The 23,054-nt window shown below is 40.0% G+C and overlaps 1 protein-coding gene across 11 annotated transcripts in view; it reads right to left on the reverse strand.

Annotated features, from left to right (window-relative positions):
- RAPH1 (Ras association (RalGDS/AF-6) and pleckstrin homology domains 1) overlaps positions 1-12,985 on the reverse strand; it is a 102,859-nt gene extending 89,874 nt beyond the window's left edge. For 4 of the 11 annotated variants that reach the window (XM_087435674.1, XM_087435670.1, XM_087435669.1 and 1 more), the window contains exon 1: positions 12,752-12,984. The gene's annotated coding sequence lies outside the window, so the exon portion shown is untranslated. Of the gene's footprint in view, positions 1-5,892; positions 6,025-11,188; positions 11,848-12,751 lie in introns of those variants that run through there. The other 7 variants (XM_087435672.1, XM_087435668.1, XM_087435664.1 and 4 more) reach the window with 6 other exon arrangements.
- Positions 12,986-23,054: the final 10,069 nt, after the last annotated feature.

Consider the following 23,054-nt stretch of genomic DNA (forward strand, 5'->3'; position numbering starts at 1 on the left):
ACTCATCAAGTAGTTGTTGAAGTGAAAAAATACACATAACCGGATATAATATTTTTACTTGACTATACATGATTACAAAAAATTAAATAGTTCCCCCAAGAAGCTCACAGGAAGTAAAATCAGTCATGGGTTCTATTAGCCAAATAATCATCTAAATTATCTACACAGATGTCACAACATAAGAGTTAACGCAGTTTAGGAAATTCTCCTATATCAAACAGTCTTACAGCCAGGACAGATAATATTTCTATAGAGAAAATACTTATATCCCACTGTGAATAAATATAAACAACAATGCTTTTATGCAAAACTCTTTAAAAGCTTTAATATGTGACTGGAAAACATTTGTTAATGGACATATGCAAGAATACAAATCCATGGATAAAAGTTTCACTGAATATGCTACAGAACCTCACACTACTTATCCTAATAACTATATTTCTAGAAGTGTACTAAAAACAAATTATTATCCATTTTATACCCATCAAGTTGGCAAAAATAGTAAGTCTGATAAAACCAGGGATTGGGGAGGATGTGGAGCAATGCAAACACTGCTGGTAGGGACATATATTCCTCACCACTGTGGAGAGCCATTGGGAGATTACATACCGATCCCATAATACCACTTCTAAGTATCCAAGCACTTAGGAAGCACACATCACGAGAAATGTAAAAGGATGTTCACTGTGGCATCCTAACTATCTAACTATCCCTCAAAAGGGGAATGAAAAATTGGTTTTTTCTGATAAAAAGAAAGAACGAGATCTACAGGAACCAGTATCGATAATGTCAAATCACACAGTTGAGTAAAAAATGCAAATTTTAAAAGAAGATAAATATAGTTTATATAAAATTCAAAAGCACAGACAGCAATAAGTAAAATTTTATGGCTACATATGTATTAAATGCACTAAAACATGCACTGGAACACAAATTGTTAGCTGGGGGAGGATTTTTGTTGTATCTGTTACTTCTCCTTAAACAAATTATTTGAAGCAAAATATAAACAATTGATTACCACTGGTGATGTGTATGTAGACGTCTATCATATTTTATACTTTGGTTTAAAGTGTTTCAAAATTTCAAAAATTTTATTAAAAAAATTCAAAATATGGACAAAGATTGTGAATAAGTATGCTCAACAAAGCCAAATATATTTTTTTGTGTGTGTGAGGAAGATCAGCCCTGAGCTAACATCTGTGCTAATCCTCCTCTTTGTTTTTTTGCTGAGGAAGACCGGCTCTGAGCTAACATCTATTGCCAATCTTCCTCCTTTTTTTTTTTTCCCCCCCAAAGCCCCAGTAGATAGTTGTATGTCATAGCTGCACATCCTTCTAGTTGCTGTATGTGGGACGCAGCCTCAGCATGGCCGGAGAAGCAGTGCGTTGGCGCACGCCTGGGATCCAAACCCGGGCCGCCAGTAGCAGAGCGCGCACACTTAACTGCTAAGCCACGGGGCAGCCCGCCAAATATTTTTTAAAAAACAAAAAAACAGGGAGGAAGAGGGCAACTAAATATCCTACAAGAAAAAAAAAAAACCCTGCGTAAATTCGAGTGTGTTTTATGTCCACCCTAGATTATAATGCAGATGTTGTAAATTATCCATAAAGCATTTAATGCATGGGAAAACGCTAGTGATATAGGTTTAAATGAAAGAACTAAACCATGCATACAATAATGAGCTATACACAGACACACACACAGATATATAAGAGAAAATATACCCCAAATTTTAATTGTAGTCATTTCTGGGTGGTAGGATTATGCTTTATTTTCTTATTTATACATTTCTGAGGACTGTATATTCCATTAATATTATTAATGAAAGGGGGAAAAAAAAGAAGGCAAACTACAAAATGCAGGGCCCGCCCTGTGGCTTAGTGGTTAAGTGTGCGCGCTCCGCTGCTGGCGGCCTGGGTTCGGATCCCGGGCGCGCACCCACGCACCGCTTCTCTGGCCATGCTGAGGCCGCGTCCCACATACAGCAACTAGAAGGATGTGCAGCTATGACACACAACTATCTACTGGGGCTTTGGGGAAAAAAAAATCAATAAAATTATAAAAAACAAAACAAAACAAACTACAAAATGCAAACCGAAAATTAAGATTCTGTTTTAACTTCTGATTCTAAAAATATCAGACTGTTAATAAATATAAACCTCTTTAAATATTAATATCCACAACCATACAAGCCAAAAGAATTATGCCAATAACTATCCAACTGTAAACTTCCACTTTAATGTTTCTAAACATAACTGTTTTAGTCTCCTCTGTTTCTGGCACTGTCACATCAGAATTGAAGGTCTCTTCATTGATGCTTTAGATAAGATCATCATACAGAAAATCTCCACACCAAATCTTAACTTATACCATAAAAATAAGCATGTGTAAATAACAATTTGGCTGAAAAAAAATGATACAAATAGGACAGTGTACAGTGTTTATATAACATATTCTATACCAACTGAAAAATATAAAATACTGCTGAAAGAAATTAGAGACCTAAATAAATAGACAGGTATACCATGTTAACGGATTGGAAGATGCAATATTGTTACATGTCAGTTCTTCCCATATTGAACTAGGTGTTCAATGTAATTACAACCAATATCCCAATATTTGATTCTAAAATTTACATGGAAAAGCAAGTGACCCAGAACAGCCAAAACAATCTGCAAAAAGAACTTGGGGGATTTACCCTATGTGACTTCAAGACTCACTGTAAGACTTAAGTAATCAAGACACTGCAGTACTAGCAAAAGAACAGAGAGTCACATCAATGTAAGAGAATGGAGAGTCTAGAAACAGACCCACACTTACACTGCCAAATGATTTTCAACAAGAGCATCAACGTCACAGTAGGTAACGAGGAAAGGAAAGAGCTACTTCCTAGCTTTATTAAGATATAATTGACAAAAACGGAAAGCATTTTTCAACAAATGATGCTGGAACAAATATAAATACGGTGGGGGAAGCTTCGACCTCTACATCACACCATAAGCAAAAATTAATTCAAAATGGATCATAGACTGAAATGCAAAAGCTAAAATTACAAAGCTCCTAGGAGAAAACATACAGAGATATCTTTGCAACTTTAATGTAGGCCAAAATTTATCAGGACATAGAAAACACTAACCATAAAAGGACATATTGATCATTTTGATGAAGTCCAACATCAAAGCTTCAGCTATTTGAAAGACACCATTAAAAAATAGTTAAGCCACACACTAAGAGATATCTGATAAAGGACTTGTATCTAGAATATAGAAAAAACTGCTATAACTAAATAAAAAAAGATAAAACAACTCAATTTTTTTTTTTTAATAATTTTATTTATTTTTCCCCCAAAGCCCCAGCGGATAGCTGCATGTCACAGCCACACATCCCTCTAGCCACTGTACGCGGGACGCGGCCTCAGCATGGCCGGAGAAGCGGTGCGTCGGCGCGGGCCCGGGATCCGAACCAGGGCCGCCAGCAGCGGAGCGCGCGCACTTAACCGCCAAGCCACGGGGCCCGCCCACAACTCAATTTTTAAAATGGGCAAAAGACTTGCAGTCACTTCCCAAATGGCTAATAAGAACATGAAACATTATTAGTAATGAGGAAAATGCAAATTAAAACTAGAATGAGGTACCACTACATAGCCACTACAGTTGCTAGAATGAAAAAGATTGACAACACCAAGTATTAGGATGTAGAGCAATTAGAATTGTCATATAATGTTGCTGGATATATAAAATGATAACTTTGGAAAAGCTTGCCAGTTTCTTAAAAAACTAAAAATACACCTACCCAATATAACCCAGCATGTTCTCGTAAGTATTTATTCAAGAGAAATGAAAACATATATCCATTAAGAGATTTGTACACAAACGTCATAACAGCTTTATTTGTAAAAGCCAGAAATGAAAGCAGCCCTAATATATATCAATAGGTGAATGGATAAACAAAATGTGGTATATACACATAATGGAATACCATTCAGCAATAAAAGGGAATAAAAATCGAAACAACAATATGGAATAACTTAAATCATTACTCTTCATGAAAATAAGCCAGACCAGAGAGAGAATGAATGAGAGAGAACACTGTATGATTCCATATATAAAACTCTAGAGAATGCCAACTACTCTATAGTGACAGGCTGCCCGGAGACAGAGGTGAAGGGCAGGATGACTTGCAAAGGGGTGTGAGGAAACTTTGGGGGATGATGGAAATGTTCCCTATCTTGAGTGCAGTGATGGCTTCCCAGGTGTATGAAAACTTATCAAATTGTATACTTTAATATGTTCAGTTTATTAGATGGAAATATACCTCAGTAAAGTAGAAAAATTTTTTTAAAGAAACAAGCATACCAAAAAACTATAGCAGAATTAGGGTTAGGAGTAAGGTAGGAGGCAGGGGTATAGAGAAGAAAATATGAGAGAGGTTTCTGGCATGTTGATAATTTTCTTTTCTTTCATCTATATACTGGTTATACTGGAGTATTCAGATTGTAAAAGTGTACACTTCTGATATGTGCACTTTTATGAATGTATATTGTTTTTCAACACAAGTTTTTAAGAGGAGGAACATCTACCTATGACCTAGCAAGTCCACTCTTTTATCCAAGAGAAATGAAACATCTGTCCACAAAATGACTTTTACAAAACTATTCACAGCAGTTTTCTTTGTAATAGTCCCAAACTGGAAATAGCCCAGGTGCCCATCAACAGGAAACTGGATAAACAATCTTAACGGTATATTCACATATTTGTGCAATTGAACATTACTCCACAATAAAACAAAACAAACTACTGATACATGCAATAACATGGATGGATCTAAAAACATCATGCGGAGTGTAAGAAGTCAGAGACAAAGGAGTACATATGTATGATTCAACTAATACAAAATTATAGATCAGCAAAACTTACCTCTGCTTTGATGATGGGGAGAAGTAGAGAGGGCAGGAAAGGGAAAGGGTAGAGTGATGAAAAACGTTTTATAACATCTTGCTAGGGATGTCAAGAAAAGAAATGTTCACTATGGACATAGAGAAATTATAAGTCTATTGACACTACTCATTTACTAAATTCAAATTAAACAGGTACTTTTAATTCACCTTGAATAATTCCTGAAAGCATAATGCAAAATCCAAATTGAAGATTCTGAAATAAGTCAATAATTTGAATTGTGGTGATGAATAAATTTTATTAAGATCTCACTTTGCTGAAACTGATCCACTCTTCTTTTTTTTTTTTTTTTTTTTTAAAGATTTTATTTATTTATTTTTTCCCCCCAAAGCCCCAGTCGATAGTTGTGTGTCATAGCTGCACATCCTTCTAGTTGCTGCATGTGGGACGCGGCCTCAGCATGGCCGGAGAAGCAGCGCGTCGGTGTGAGCCCGGGATCCGAACCCGGGTCGCCAGCAGTGATCCACTCTTCTTCCACAAACATTACTTTCTAATTAGTAAGAGAATCAGAATGTCTTGTCGCAACGCTTTATTTTTAAGATGGCTTCATATGAGAACATTACACACTATGAAATGGAACTTATATGAAAGGCTCATTATCAACAAGAGTAATTCAGTAAGATTGTAGAGTGGTTTCCAAAAATGGAAGTGACTATACCCCAGGAGCTATGAGAGATGATCCACTGGGGTATACGAAGAACAGATTAGGAGTTCTATCTATATGTAATTTTTATCTTAATACACATATGTATTTTTAGTATAATATAATGTAATACAATATAATATATATATATCCTCAACACATAAAATGACACTGGCATCTTCATTAGAGCCACCTCTCAGACAGTCACACATTGTATAAAGTAAATCAAGTATTCTGAGGGAAGAGGGATAGTATTTGCTAGATTCGTTTTCAATAATGAAAGAAAGAACCTACCTTTTTGTAAGCTGCTACAAGAGACTGGTGTTCCAGAGAAGATACACTCCACAGTAAATGATTTCCAAAAACGATATTTTATGGAAAAACTGTATTATATAATCTTTCATGAAGCAGCTGCTTTGACCTCACCTAAACAAAGTTGGGGGTGCGGGAAGTAAGGTTTAATTTCAAAAGCAACAGACTGCAGCAAAAGAAGTTGAAGCAAGAAGTGTTACAGGACGTTACTGATGCGGTTGAGGGGTGACCATGAGTATTTTGTACCAAACAGGTTTACTGGTTGTCTCATGGCAAAGTATTTAAGAGTTGTCATCTAAAGATGAGTCAAGCATCTATCTTTTACAAAAAGAAGAGCCTACATTTGCTGACTTTCTGTGATAAGTGACTGTTAGCAGTATGTTACCTAGCCATTGTTTTTAAAAACAAAAACATGGTTAATCTAGCTGTACCTTAAAGGTAAACGAGGCATTTTAAAACTTAGTGAGAAAACTGCATTCCAAAAGAAAACAATGTGTGTCATCTTGAAATACTGGTACCTGCACACTCTAAAAACAGAGAAACTATTTTCTAACTCTTTAAACGCCTTCCAAACATAGAATTTCTATGGATTTTGAACACATTTATTAAAAATATATAAATGCAAATCCTCACATTTGTTTGATTAGGAAGAGCAAACTTTGTTAATCAACTCTGCATAACTGAGGGATAGAAATTAAACAGTGAGCGTCTCCATTTAGGAAGCACAGCCAAAGACGCACTTCCTCTTGTTGGGTGTATGTCCCTACATGAGCTTCCTTTTAGCTAAGGCAAGCATTAAGACCAAGTACCAAAACAAATAGACTTAAGATCCAGACTTTGGAATTCTGTATTACCCAAGTAGTAAAACCAAGATATTTCAAACATAATGCAGCATATTCATTACTCCTGTTTTTAAATATATATATTTATTTTTATAACTTAGGATCAACAAAAAGACTTTTGAGCCATTACTAACATTTATAAAGCACTCTATTCACAGATAAGAGGGATCACTCACTGATTCCCTTCACCAGTCTCTAAAGTCATCTGTTACAATATGAAATAAACCAAATAAGCCAAGGAGAAATTATTCTTTATAAATAAAATAAACATTATTAGATTTTTGTGGATCCTTTCAGGAGATGTAACACCAACTGTAAAGAACTCTTCAAATAATGGCTTTCATTAAAAACATCTTACTGAATTTCTATTATTTTCTCAGGGACTGACAGGCATTTTAGATAAATAAAATGCCAATTTTATTTGTTAGGTCCAATACTCCAGAACCCAGGGGGACGTAGGACACAAGTATCTACAAGATAAGGCAGATGAGGTAAGGTCTAGAGGAATGAAGAAGAAAGCAATTCTTTCTGCTTGGTGTCAAACAGCGTCACAAAGGTGCATGGGAATGAAGCTGGGTCTCAAAGGATGAATGGGATTATCCTCAGTAGAAAAATTAGGGAAAAGAAACCACGCTTGGAACCATGGATAGAGGCATGTACAACCTGGGACACAAAAAGAATATATTGTATTTTCAAGTCACATTACTAGTTGTTTTGCTGTACTGACTTAGGTAACACTTTTCTTCACATATCAAACTTAGTAAGATCCTTCTAAAAGCATCCAATTTTCAAATACGGTTACAAAACTGGTTTATTACAATTCTACAATATTTGGGCTTATTTAATATGTTTACAGTTCTAATTTTCTCCAGCTTTCACCATTCTTCACCAGGGGGATTAATTTGTAAGTGTTATATAATGACAAGACATCAGTTATGAGCCTCCCAGTCTTGCTTTTCTTCTCATCTAAAGGGATGACTTGTTTCTTCTTTCCCAAATGTAATCTCTTGTTTTCAAATCCCAGCCCCTTCTGCTTCTTTTTGCACAATACTCCCTCAATTTTCTAGGGATTCCTTATATCTGGCACTTAAACTGGCATCCTCTCTATTTTGGAGGGGAGAATACCTATCTTTACGATTTCTCCATTTGCCTAGCTCTGCCTAAAGTAGAGAAACAATATGTATTTTATTAATAGCAAAATATATACTTTTTGAAAAGCCAATTTATAAATCACAAGTGATACATTTTAAGACATCTGCCCCAAAGTGTGGTAAATACTGTATCTTAAAATAATAGCAATAAGAACATGGGCTGAAGCTTTAGAGATCATATAATCTGGGGGTTTTCTAATATTTCATAATAAAACTTTTCCAGATGAAATCTTATACAGTATCCCAAATATATAAAACTGGCAAAAGGGTTGCTAATACCATTTTCTGTTCAAACACATTATATTAACTTATTACAAACTCAAAGAGACAAATTAGGGTTAGGGATGTTTAGTTACAGTCTTATGACCACCTCAGCACCCATTTATTTCTGTAAAATTCTGTTGTGATTTCATCCAGATAAGTGTTGCAAGGAGGTAGCAGCTTTTTGTTTTGTGTTGTTTTGGTAGCAGCTTTTAATGGTTCACTTTGCAGTCTCAGGATATGCTTCAATAAATTGATTAAAAAATTTTTAAAAGTAAGAATTTTTTTCTTTCAAAATGAGTTAGTAACAATACCTAACAACTGCTTACAAGGCAAACAAGAAAAACTCAAAACATGCAATGAGCTATAGAAACGTCTATAACATGATATCAGGACTTAGTGTTACATGTTCATTTGTTACTAAACAAATGACTTACAGAGGATGAGCACACCCCCAGAGAAACGGGCTTGGGTCTTGCCTGTCCTTTAACAGGACACAGTGCATGTGCCACAGTAATGTATTGTTTGGACAACTCTACATGAACGGATATACACTAGACTGAATTTTTAAAAAACCTACTGCAAACTACAACTTTCTTTATCAATAACCTGTTTAAAATTCACAAATAAGCACAGAGATAGTAAGAGAAACCTTATACTAAGGAATGCTTGCCCCCTGCAATTAACCATGTATAACCATGTAGCGCTATGGTTTTCAATGTGTTAAAACTTTATATGTATGTACATGAGGGTGCCAAGACCATTCAATGGGGAAAGGACAGTCTTTTCAACAAAAGGTGCTGGAAAACTGGATATCCACAACCAAAAGGATGAAGTTGGACCCTTACCTAACACCATATACAAATATTAACTCAAAATGGATCAAAGAGCTAAAACTATAAAACTCTTAGAAGAAAACATAGGAGAAGAGCTTCATGACATCAGATTTTGCAATGACTTCTTGGACATAACACCAAAAGCACAGCCAAAAATAGATAAAGTGGACTTGATTAAAATGAAAAACTTTTGTTTTAATCACTATCAACAGAGTGAAAAGCCAACCCACAGAAGGGGAGAAAATATTTGTAAATCATGGCTCTGATATAAGACTAATATCCAGACTACATTAAGAATTCCTACAACTCAACAACCACAAAACAAACTGAATTAAAAAATGGGCAAAGGAATTCAATAGACATTTCTACAAGATACACAAATGGTCAATAAGTACATGAAAAAATGCTCAACATCACTAATCATTAGACAAATGCAAATCAAAATGACAATGAGATACCACTTCACTATTAGGATAGCTATCATCAAAAACACACAAAATAACAAATGTTGGTGAGGATGTGGAGAAATCAGAACCCTTGTGCGTTGCTGGTGGGAATGTAAAATGGTGCAGCCGCTATGGAAAACAGTATGGCAGTTCCCCAAAAATCAAACATAGAATTACCATACGATCCAGCAATTCCACTTCTGGGTATATACCCAAAAGAACTGAAAACAGGGACTCGAACAGACATGTGTATGCCAACGTTCAGAGCAGCATTATTCACAATAGCCAAAAGGTGGAAACAACCAAATGTCCATCTACAGAGGAAAAAACAAAATGTGGTCCATCCATACAATGGAATATTATTCAGCCTTAAAAGGGAATGAAATTCTGGTTCATGCTACAGCATGGATGAAACCTGAAGACATTATGCTAAGTGAAATACGCCAGATATATAAAAAAAAAATATCGCACGATCCCACTTATATCAAGTACCTAGAGTAGTCAAATTGTAGAGACAGAAAGCAGACAAGCAGTTACCAGGGGCTGGGGTGGGGGTAGGGGGGAGTTATTGTTTAATGGGTAGAGTTTCAGTTTGGGATGATGAAAAAGTTCTGAAGATGGATAGTGATGATGGTTGTACAACTATGTGAATGTACTTAATAGCACTGAACTGTACACTTAAAAATAGGTAAAATGGTTATTTTATTTTACCACAATAAAAATATTTTACCAGAATAAAAACAAAACTTGCATGATTATTTATTTTATAATGGTGGCAGTAGAGGAATGTGGGTATGAATACAAGCTTAAGAATTATGCTGTCTGATTTCAAACCCAGCTCTGCCACTTGGTAGCTCTATAGACTGTGCCTGTTTTCTCAGATATTAACAGAACCTACTTCATAGGATTATGGCAAGGATTAAGTAAATAAATGTAAAGCATTTAAAACTGTGCATGTCATATAGTAGTCACTTTTTATTATTACAGGTTTAAAATACATTTTTAATGAAATTTAAGTTGAACATCTGCAGAACCTGTGAAGGTCCTCCTCAGAATTCCAGAGTTCAGTAAAACACAGATTGAAAACCAGTGATTGAAACCAAATTTCTCATTTTACAGGTAAAGGAATTGAGAGTCCAAGATAAGTGATTTGCCTGAGGTCACACATCTTTTTCGCTAATATTAATTTTCCTAAAATAAGAGTTTGGTTTAACAATTCGAATGTTTACATTCAACTACTTCAAAACCAAGGCAAAGCCATGAGATTCTATAATGTGTCCAAAATCTATGGATAGTGTGATAGTCATCCACCACACTAATCTAATAAAGAAATAATTATGCATGGGGTGGAGACCAAAAGGCAGCATTTTAAATGGCAAAAAAAAAAAAAAAAGCCATTTTAATTATCTTCAAAGACAATGGGTTAAAAACACCTCTTCCGCAAATAAAATGCTAAAATAATTGTGAAAACAAATGTTACTGATCAAGAGTTGGAGACACATAGTAGTGTCCACTACCTCACTCCTTTCTGCCCGTTACTTACTATATAATCTTTTAGTGAGACCTCTGAATTTGAAAAATCAGCTGCTTTTTCTACCAAATAGAGGTAATATTCATCACAGGGAAATATCTACCAATAATTCTTTATTAAATTCAAACAGAAAAGAGCAGCAGTCCAAATGACACAAAACGTCCCACCTAAAAAACCACGCACTAAGCTTTGTAGACATTTTTGTACTTACTTGAACAGGCTAGACCTGGTTCTTCGGAAATCCACGACACAAAAAGCAAAATAACAGAGACGATCTTTGAAGGTCAGACTCGAGAGCTAACAAGCTTCTGAGCGTCTCCCTCCTCAGGTCGGCTCTCAGAGGACAGCACCACCCCGGTTCGGCATGTCCTCCCTCCCCACCTCCACCAGCTGAAACCCTACCATCCTGAAGCGCCGCCGCTTCCAGCCACTTCCCCCCAGCGCGCCCAATCCAGAATCACTCTCTCTCCTGCCGGCTCCCCTATTTCCACCTCTACCCCAACGTTTTCTCATCTAATGCAACGCAGTACAATTACCTACGTTCACGTCTTCCCCCACCTTGCCCCAAGAAAGTCCCAGGAGCAGCAGGCGAGGGAGCAAAGGAATGAACGCTGGTGCACACCTCGGCGCCCCGGGGTGCGGGCATTCCGCATACATTATCTCAGTTAACCCGTGTGACAGCCACCCGCGGGGGAGGCAGGCGGTGCTACTCCCATTTTACTGGTGGAGAACCCACTGTCCAGAGTCAGCAGCTCGCCCGACGTCACACCGCCAGCCCACCCCGGGGCTTCTGGAACCGCCGGGCCCCGGCTTCAGAGCGCTCTTCGCACCGCTCTGCGCCGCGGGTCTAGCTCCCCCGGTGTCCCCGCCGCGCCAGGGGACAGCAGGTGCATAACTACCTGCGGAATGTTCTCCTCCCGCGGGCTCACCAGCACCCCCGAACCGTTCCCCCGCGCCCTCCGCCCCCTCCCCGCGGACCCGACTCCCCGTCTCCCCGGCCCCGGAGGACCGCTGCAGACGGCAGGGCGCTCCTGTCAGGGAGGCGGGGTGAGGCGCCCTCAGACCTCTCGGAGCCCCACGGCTCCTCCCGCAGGCCACGGAACCGCACGCCAACCAGCCCCGGGGGCGGCCACGCCGCACCTTCCGAGCGCCCGATTCCCACAAGCCACGTCTCCGTGCTCAAGAGCATCGAGGGCGCGCGGCCGCCAGCCCCACCGCGGGGACGCCCAGGACACCGTCTGGACGGGAAAACCGCGTCCTCCCGGCCGCCCCGAAACGCAGGCTCCCCGACACCACCCCACGCCCCCCGCCCCGGGAACTGCAGTTTGGATTTCCGGCGGGAACGCGGAGACACGGGGCGATGACGGGGCGCAGCGGCGGGCGCCGAGCCCGCTCCACCAGAGAAGACGCAGGGCGGCCCGCCTTCCAATCTCTGCCCCGCGCTCGTCCGCGGGGCCCGGTCCCGCGCCCCGCATCCCCGAGCGGCCCGAGGGGCAGCCGCGCCCTCCCGGGGCCCCCGCCTCATTGTCTCCCTCCGGCCGGCCCGGCTGCGGCAGCGGCAGCCCAGGCCCGCCGACCCGCCCCGCCCCGCCCGGCCGGCCGCCGGGCGCGGCCCCGACCCCGGCCCCGGCCCCGGCCCCGGCCCCGCCCGGCCGCCGCACGCGCTGGATGGCGGGGCCGCCGCGGGGAAAATGGAGGCGGGAACGCGGCGGCGCCTCACGGCCCCCGCCCGCCGCCCCCTCCGCCGGCCCCGCGGGCGAGGCTGAGCACTCACCGCGGCGGCGCCTCGTCCTCCGGCGGCCCCGGCTACCGCACGGCCCGCGCTGCGCGGCCGCCGCCTCCTCACGGGCGCGGCGCTCCTTCCCGGGAGACGCCGAGCGGGCGCACCCCGCGCCGCGCGCCGTGCCTGACTGACTGACTGACTGACCGCGCCGGCGGGCGGGGCGGCCGCAGCGCCCGGCGGCGGCGGCGGATCCGAGCGCGGCCGCGTCCGGCCGAGACGCAGAAGGCGGGGCTGAGGGCCGCGGCCACCCGGCCGCCCGACTCGCGCCGGCCCCTCGCTCCCCGCCCGCCGCCACCGCTCACTTCCGGCGCGGCCGCCGCCCGGCGCCCCGCCCGGCCCGCGCCCCGCCGCCCCCCGCCCGCCCCTCGGGCTCCGGCCGCACCCAGCGGGCGCCGCGCCCCGCCTCCCCTGCGCGCCTCTGGGCCGCCGCCAGGAACCAGTGAATCAGGAATGAATGAGCGAGGGAGGAAAATCCCCGCGCCGCCGGCCGGCCGCTGCCTCTCTGGAAGCAGGCCCGGCGGCCTCGGCCCGCGCGCGGACCCCCGGCAGCTCCGTGGAGGAGCCGGTGCGCGCGCCGTGATGCTGGGGCGTCCCGCCGCGCGGCAGGGCTTGTCCCGGGCTCTCGGAGGACCATTGCCGTGGCAATATAGGACCAACGTGCGGCCTTTTTAAAGAAAATCCCGTTTTGGCCAGCAACTCTCTGCAGTTTCATACACTCGATCGGGAAGCTTTAAAAATTGGACATTTCAATTATCTTTAATTACTTTTTATTTTTGAAATTTGAAATTTTTGCGTTAATTTCTGTCACCCCCTTATTGAAATTGTTGAGGAGTAAGGTGTTTTACTTTATCACCAAGTTGTAAATTACTCAGATTTTACAGTCTTGACTTAGACTTTTAAATTTTAATTTATATCTTTATTTTGACCTTTTCCTAAAGTTGATCAAAGGAAGGAAAAAATTTGAATTAAATCATTTTTGTCTGGCTACATGCAAAGCAAGTTTGCTGACAGCATTAAAACCACTGACACACAGGGAGTGTGACCTGGAATTCGTTGCCGTGAACACTCCTTTTTCGTGTCTTTCCATCTGCTTGCCAAGTAAGGGTATCTGGATCTTGAATTTTCAGAGATAAAGAATTGACTATAGGTTTGTGAGATCCTGGCTCCCTTTCTAAGAACCAGAGTGTTCATTTCTCTGTCCTGGGGCCAAATCTTGGTTTGGTTAATTACGTTCCTTCTTTCAGATATTTTTGAGGGCTTTCAAGTGGTTTCAGTCTTTTTTGCACAATCTGTTCCAAACTGGTATTTAGACCCATACAGTACAGTTACTAGCTGCATTTCACTCCTGAGATGTGTGTCCTTGAGAAACACAACTGCATTTTTGTATTTTAAGTTTAGTAGGTGCTTTAATGCTCCAGTGTAGAACAGTGTTCTCTCTTATAAATGAAGATGGTGCTGCTGACCAGTTCCTGTAGCCTTCTGTTCCTTTCTTACGGAATTCATCATTCATTACCTCTAATTGTCATTATTTCAGTAAGTTATGATCTTCCCTACCGAATGCAATAAACAGTTTATTCCTTCTTATATCTTCCGTTATATCTATCATAGTACCTTGCACAATAAATATTTTAAAATTAATAAATGCTTTAAACATTTTGATAAGCGATAGTTCATACAAATCTACCTATAGCCTCTCACCCCATTTCCCTATGACCAGGTTTGTTGAGATTAGACACACCTGAGAGCCAACCTAGTAACTCCCTCTTGTCATCAAATGCTCTTACCAGGCTGTGTGATCCTGGACAAGGAAGATACTCACTTCATCGAAACCTCCTTTAAAAAATAGACCATTGAGTGCTCTTTAGATAGCTCTCAGCCAGCGCCCTCTCCTCCCAGTGCTTAGGTTGGTCAAGGCTAATTAAAAAAGAACAAAGTCGCTTTCAGCCATTGAGAAGAGTAAGCAGGTTCTCATCAGTTCCTTTAAACCATGAAATCATTCGTTCATTCCACAAGGGTTTATTGAGCTCCAACTAAAGCCTAGGAATACAAAGACAAGAAAGACACGCCCCGGTGGTTCCTGCCCTCAAAAAGCACACGGACTAGTGAGTAAGGGAGGCAAGGAAGTCACTGTTAGAGTATGGAGTCCATTCGCAGGTCAGGAGAGCCTTTCACTGGAGGGGATGGTCGAACTGAATGTTCAGTGATGGGGAGGAGCTAACCCTGAAGACGGAGGAGACAGGCATTCCAGACAAAGACAGGTATGGAGGTGCCAAACAGCACGATGCCTTAGAGGCTCTGCAAGTAGTTCCATTTTGTCAGGACAGGCACAAAGAAGGGTCAAGGAGCTGTGGGGTAAGGTAGAAGAGGCTCACGTGCTAAACTAAGGAGTTTCAACCTGATACTCTGGGAAATATAATAAATAATCAAATCATTACAGTATTTTAAGCCTCAGAACAAGTGAGTTTGTGTTCTGGAGACCAGGGAGACTGGCCTGGGGCAGGATGGCAACAACCCAGGTAAGATATGCTGCAGGTCTTCATCCAAGCAGAGGCAGGGACTAGGTGGAGAAACATTAAGCAGGTGGAATCTGCAGAATTTGGTGTGTGATTGGATATGAGGCAGTGGATGAGAGGGAGACAGCTAGGATGACCCTCAGGATTCAGGTTTGGGAGATGGGCTGGGCAGTGGTGGCCTTTTCTGAAAGAGGTCCCTGAAGGAGAAGCAGATGTTAGGGGACTGGCTGAATAGCTGTATGAGAAAGAGCAGTACCACAAATCCAGGCTTCTCAAAAGATCTTAGTCCGTCATTCCCAAAGTGTGTTCTTTGGAACTCTAGTTCTGCAGGATTTAAGTAGGTGTGATTCCAACAAATACAAAAATTTTAATCAAATAAGTAAGAAATGCTAGGTTAAACAAAGTTCAACGGGTTTCTAAACTAGAAGGGCTTTCAGAGATTTTAATATGTTAATGTGCGCTGTGAATTTCTAAGAGGTATATATATACAGCATTTCCCAAATGTATTCGACCATGAAATGCTTTTTCCAGTGGAACATCTCATAAGACATATGTTCCACAGAACACACTTTGGGAAATGCTGACCTAAGCCAGATTTTTGGTTTATAGTAGAGAAACTACAGCCCCTAGAGATGAAGTGACTTGCCTAAAGTTAAATAACTCTTACTGGAAGATATTGGACTAGAATCCATATCTTCTGACCCCATTCACATGCTCTTTCCACTACATAGTGCTTTAGGAGCTCAAACTTATTCCAACACCTTCAGCCAATCATGGGGAGAAAAATATTATAAAAGAATTATAGGATATATCCTTTTAAATGAGGTTTCAAATCAGTAATTTTTAAAGCTATGCTAATTTTTAATGATTACTACTTTTTATAAATTGAAAAGATTTGTACGTTGGAAAAGTGGGACCAATTATTACCTTAGGATGATCCTTCTGATAAGTGAGCAGGAGCCCTGTAAAATTAAATCACCTAACTAAATAGGACATCCATCTAGTCACTCCAGCCCTGAGGTAGCTTTAAATAAAACAAACTTTCAGGAATGAATAAAAACATTAAAACTCTCCCCAGAAATTTTAGTGTTGAGTTTTTTCCCCTTCATATTGAAGAAAGGACAGATTCTAAAATGTGTTAAGACTACGAAAATCCACACCAGGTTTTGACTTCCTCTCTGGCACAATTCCGCTGATTCTGAAGACTCTGATAGCTAATGGATGGGAAGGTTTTCATATCCTAAATTCATAGTCCTATTCCCCAGAGGAGAAGTTTTAGTACTTCCTATTCTTAGAAAAATGAGACAAATTGTTTGCTCCCAAGAGACTTCTTAGGACTCTAGGACAGCTTTTGTGTTAAGAGTGGCTTCTCTACACATTACCTTTGAAACTAGTTATCACTGTCTTAATTTATGATTCAGTAATTCATAAAGCATTTGTTTCATTTCTAAATGCTGTGTTCATTTTTAGTAGGCAGACCAAGAACCGTCACATGTAGTATAAGTATGTAGTGTGAATGAATAATTATTTGCTTAGATAAATCAGTGGTTGTAATTAGTGGAAAGAACACTACTTATTAATCAATTTATCAGAACTGTTTCTTTCATGTCCACTGTGTCCCCAGCTCTGTCAAATCATTTTAAGGAGTACTGGAGAAATACAACAAATAGTCTCTGATTTTTAAAAATGGCTCCACCCATCATTGGCAAGGATGGAAAGAAACACACTCGCATATTCTGCAGGTGGGAATACAAATTGTTACAACCTTTTTCTGGAGAGTGGTTTAGCACTAGACATTAAAAGGTGCATCTCTTTGATCAAGCAATTTCTTTTCTATGAATTTATTCCAAAGAGTAAGAATAAAACATTAGCTAGGATATTGTGGGATGGTGGCAAATAATTGGAAATCCCCTAAATATCCAGCAATGAGATTAATAAAATGATTTCTAGAAGAATAGTTTTTGATATGAAAAGATGTTCAGAATATGTTAATCAATATAAACATTACAAACATTATGTACAATATGAACTCATGAAGAAACATATTACATAGGAAAAATTTAGAAGGAAATACAAGAAGAAAAATGTTTATTGCAGAGTGGTATGATTATGGTACTTTCTTTTATTTCTTTATCTTTTAATGATGAATTTGTATTCTTTAGTTGGCAATTAAAATGAATGAACTAAATCAATATTTATGAAGATAAATAAATCTCTAAGACAAAATGTTGAGGAAAATAACACACAAAGCATATATTATTTAATAAAAAATAGTTAATTTTAATTTAAAAAGGGATCTCTGCATTCAAGAAACTGTTCATGAGGCAAGAAAGAACATATGAAATCACCAGAGAACAATTAAATATGTACTCAGCTCTGATACAGACTGTAAGTACGATGGGAGTTAAGAGAAGAGAGAAATCGACTGGGGATGGAGCAGGTTGAGATGACTTCACAGAAGAAGTGAGACTTACCTGGCGCTTGGAGTCTGAATGCCAAGAGGAGATACAGAGTCCGGGACAGTAACATGAGGTGAGGGCAGGGCCTCGCATGCCTGTCCTGGACACATCTCACCCCTCCCGGTCGAACTCTAGCAACTGCAGAACACTTGATCTTTTTTTTTTTTTTTTTTTTTTTATAATTCTTTCCTTGTTTATTGCAGAAACATTGGTTTATAACATTGCAAAAATTTCAGGTGTACATCATTGTACTTCTATTTCTGCATGGACTACATCATAGAACACTTGATCTTTGCTGTAAAGGTATTTCTGCTTCTTTCACACGAGTTGGATTTACATGCCCTATGTAACATAAATATGTAGTAAATAAAGTATTACATAACCTTTGTAAAATATATATATATATATATATATATGTTTTTTAAGTTAGATGTTTTTTGCAAGTAGCCCTTTTGGGGACATTTTATCTGCAAAATCTGTAGAACTGGACATTTCCAGATATTTACTGAGTACAAACACCACGATTATGCAAGAGCAGTTATCACAACCTGTACCCTTTCGAGTGTTCTTACGTCCACAATCAGACCACAAGTACATTCTACCAATCACAACTCAGCAATACTCGCATTACACATGTTATAGGGTGCTATTTTTAAGCCAGCTTTCCAGCTCAATAACTAAATACTACTAGTAGTATTAGCTACACATGCTAATTGCAAGCGTGAATGACTTGTGTTTCGTGCCTAATGATAAACTGAAAAAGTTATGCCCATCTCAAAAATGTCTGCAATGGGAAAGAACAGGGCAGAACATAAACTTCCATCAAGTATTCCTTTAGTGTCGGTATTGCTAGGTCTAGAGTCGCCACTGTGAAGACAGAGAAGCATTCCAGATGGGGGGATGTTTAGGGCTTTGACATGTGAATTTGGGCAGGAGGGGGAAACAATTCAGTCCATAACAGCTGCCCAATAAATACTTGTTGAATTGAAAGGACTGCATCCAAGGTGAGAAATCAAGGCTGAAGAGGTGAATACACACACACACACACCTGGTGGCCATAAAGACTGGAAACATAGCAAATAAAGACTGGAAACACACACAAACACACATATACATATATATTATATATATAATAAATGGCTTATCGATATTACAATACATGATGTATTCAACGACATTGCACATGTTTAATGTGTTGTTCCTCATTAACAATGTATAATTGAATCCACTGTGCAAAATTGTGATGAATGTGGTACATTCATGCAGTCTTTCCATCGACCCCTGAACATGCATCTGTGATTTTTTGCTTCAGGTGTTTTGTGTCTCAGATTTTCATTGAATAAATGTGCATCTTTAGCATTCTACCTTTTGTAGAAGAGGTAATCAAGGGTGTTCAATCTGTAAAAAAATAAAATATTATCTAGGTTTCCAGACTTTATGGTCAAAATGTGTATATGCAATGTATAGGCAAAATGTATTTTGGGGGAACAATTAGAAGTTTCAGTTAGAAGTCCTGTTATTTTACCAAAAACAATTTTAGATTCTCCTACTATTATATATATCATTTAACACTTTTTTCTTTTATAATTCATCTAAAGGATTGATGAGTGAGCTAAGAAATGACTGTCTCCCTTTGCTGCCTCATGGTCGCACTTGTATGATTCTTTGAACAGCTTGGGAAAAGTCATTTGAAAAATATGTCATGGAAAAACAAACAAAGTAAACAGATGAACAGCAGATCACTAGAACTTTTGTTCAGTTATGTGCTTTGAGGCAAGGCTATGCCAAAGAATATGACATCACCTAAGTGCTGTCACTGAGTCCCATCAGTCATGCTTTTCAAATGTCCCTAACTGTCCCTTCTTCACTCTTCTCTCTACTACCACTCCTCTCAAGAGCTTCATCATCTCAAACTAGGGTTTTGCAAAAGTCTGTGGGCTTGTCTCTGCTAGCCTTTCTCTGCTTCCTTTGGAACACCTTGCATAATACTCCTAACCAATCTCTGGTACTACCAGCACCACTTTCACTGTATCATTTTTCTGTTAAAAACAAACCAAAAAAAATTACAATGTTCTTATTTTGAAACAAACGCTCCACAAAACATCAAGTACGGTATAATTCTGATTTTGTTGAAAATAAAAAACTCCAACCCACAAAATATGTATGTGTGTGTGTGTGTGTGTGTGTATGTCCATTGTATTAGTTTCCTGTTACTGATGTAACAAATGACCATAAACTCAGTTGCTTGAAACATCGTGAAGTTATTATCTTACAGTTCTGGAGGTCAGAAGTTCAAAATCAGTCTCAGTTGGCTAAAATCAAGGTGTTGACAGAGCTGCATACTAATGGATGTGCTGGGGAGAATCTGTTTGTTAGTCTTTTCTAACTTCTAGAGATTGCCTGCATTCCTTGGCTCGTGGCCTCAGTCTCCATCTTTAAAGCCGGCAGTGTAGCCCCTTTCAATCTCTCTCTCTGACTCTGACCCTCCTGCCTCCCTCTTATAAGCACCTTTGTGATTACATTGGGCCCACCCAGATAATACAGAATAATCTTTCCTTCTCAAAATCCTTAACTTAATTACATCTGCAAAATCCCTTTGGCATGTAAAGTAGCATATTCACAGGTTCCAGGAATTAGGATATGGATATATTTTGGGGGGAGGGGCACACCCATACATAGATACACACAAATATGCACAACAAACTGAAAGGAAGTATACCAAAATATTAATAGATTGATTATCTCTAGATTAAGGACTTCAGGTGATTTTAGTTTTTACTTCTTTGTGTTTGATCAATATTCCCAGCTTTCAAAATGATCTTGCATTACTTTTTTATTCATAGAGAATGACAACGAATAAATGTCAATATAGGAGATGTTTGCTATTTTCTCTGCCCTGTCCTCTTCTCTTCTTCTGGAGACGGTATGTTTCTTTTGGAACTGCTCCTCCCCACCCAGCCCCCAACTCGACCGTGTGGTTCTAAGGGCTGCTGTCAATCATGGTACCTCTTCATCCTGGTTACAGGTGAGGGCACGTGATCCCCACTGGGATAACCAGAAGCATTCCCAACAATTCTTTCTTTAACTAGAATTAGGAGAAAAAGTCAGTTCTTCTCTCATGAGGCTCTCAAGAAAAGACAAATCAAAAAATGTTGGTGACTGTGGTTCTAATATCACAGAAAACCTGAGAGTAAAGCAGAGATGAAAACAGAGGGAGAATCCTAGCGGTATTCGCATCCTTGATGGGGGCTGTCTGAGGACCAGCTAGCTATATTCCTCTCCTTCCCCAGATTTGGATATATAAACCAATAGATTCCTCTTTCTGCCCGAAATGGCTGTTTCTATCATTTGCAACAAAAGAGTCGGGTTAAAATAGTTAGGAATGTTGTTAAACCTGCAACGATTCCCCGTTGCCTGTTACTGTCTCAAATTAGCTCCTCTGACTGGCTTCAAAGCTGTTCACAGCCCCCTCCTTCTCTGCCCCCACTTCTCTCCACTGCTTCACTCTGGATCCCCTTCTCCTTTTCCTTACTCACTTTCTGGCATTTGCTTTTGTGGCTTTTGCTCTTGTTGTTCTCCTCGTCTGGACTATCTTTACCTCCTGCCCCTGCCCATCTAAATCCTGTCCAACCTTCCCAGCCACCTCCAGGACACTCCATGAAATACCCTCATGTCAGCCAGAGAAGGCTGCCTTCTCGGAATGCTTATAATATGCAAGATTTGCACCATGTATTCAACGCCTAAGTCCACTTTTTATGGTTTGGGGTCACTCTAAATAAATGATAACACCCACAAGGACAGGAACCATACCATGTTTTACAAATTGCGCTCATAGAGCTAGATGGTCATGTTGATTGATTAAATTATTTGTTCAGCAAAAGCTCAGAAATGTTATAGTCCTCCTTGGAAGAGAGCACAGGGGCCATTGTGAATATTTGTAAGTTAGAAATGACCTGGTGCATTGGAAGACAGTTTCATGATACTAAGTTGTCATTCTTATGTTGCATGTTTTCTCATCATTTCCACAAAGATAATTTAAGAATGGGAAGTAAGACCTCATGGGAAAAGATGAGGAAGCCAGAATCATTTAGCCATGAGGAAAAAAAATGGAAGCGAACCTAACAACAATCTTAACATTTGTGAAAATTTGCTGTACAGAAGATAGGATTCTTCCTCCCTAGGCGTTATTAAGTGGAGCTAGAAAATAAATGTATAATCACATAATAAAGGTGTGCCTAGATAGATTTTTCACCATAAGTGTGTCAAACAATGAAATGAGTTCTGAACTTTGTATAATGCATTTCGATGGTAGTTATGAACAAAAAAATCTTTTGAAAATGGCTTAAGGGTGATTTTGCCTAAAGGCAAGGAGTTGAATAAGATGACCACAAAAAATTCTTACTAATTGTAAGGATATATTTTATAAAATTTAGTCTTATACAGAGAAGAAAAAAATTTTTAAATGACATTTAAATATTACAGCTATGTATGCAGATGCTTTTATTGTTGTCTCCGTGAAAGGAGAATGTCTTATTCCAAATATGTACAGGGATAAGTTAGAAACCTTTGTCTGATCTATTCATCTGCTTTCTTCCAAGAGAAAGCTTAACTATGTTCAGATGTAATACTCTTTCTGCCTTTGAAATTATTTCTACCTTTTTTGCCTCAAGTGGAAGCGTAAATTTTATGTCCAAATCAAGTATTAAAAACACTCAACAATATTCCCTACCTGGACATTGACACTCTTCTTCCAATAATTCTAACATGAGCACAAAACAAAGCCCAATTCTGTACAGACCTGTCCATTAGGAATATATATATAGCCAATATCTATCTGTAATAAATTGTCTCCTCAATCTTTTAAACATCAAGGAAAATCCTGTTGCTGTAATGATCAGTCTCATTGAAAATAAATTAAATTTGAAGCCGTGAACATTTTTTATGGCTTTGCTTACTCACTATGAACCAATATTAGGGAGAATACCTAATTGTCCTCCGTAACTGAAAGGACTTGTGACAAACTTTCCCTTTTCCTTTTCTGCCTCAGCAATAACTCAGTATCCATTTGGCCTTAATTTTTGGGGAAAAAAGCTGTATGGCCATCAATGCTGGCCCCTCATGGAGAGAAAGTAGTTAATATTTTCATTCACTGTTCTTGTCATTCCTCTGTGTTTTAGAAGTTGAGCAGATAATGGGGATACCACTCCTCTAGAAAGGATAATTCCTTTCAAAGCCCTATCTCTTATGCACTTTACAGACGAGTACAGAGGCTGGACACTGAGTATTATTAAAGGAAAGTAAGAGAGTAGTGTGGAGTGCATA

This window comes from Ceratotherium simum, chromosome 9 (genome assembly GCF_057802395.1).
Source record: "Ceratotherium simum simum isolate JZ-2026a chromosome 9, ASM5780239v1, whole genome shotgun sequence".
Classification (NCBI taxonomy): Eukaryota; Metazoa; Chordata; class Mammalia; order Perissodactyla; family Rhinocerotidae; genus Ceratotherium; species Ceratotherium simum.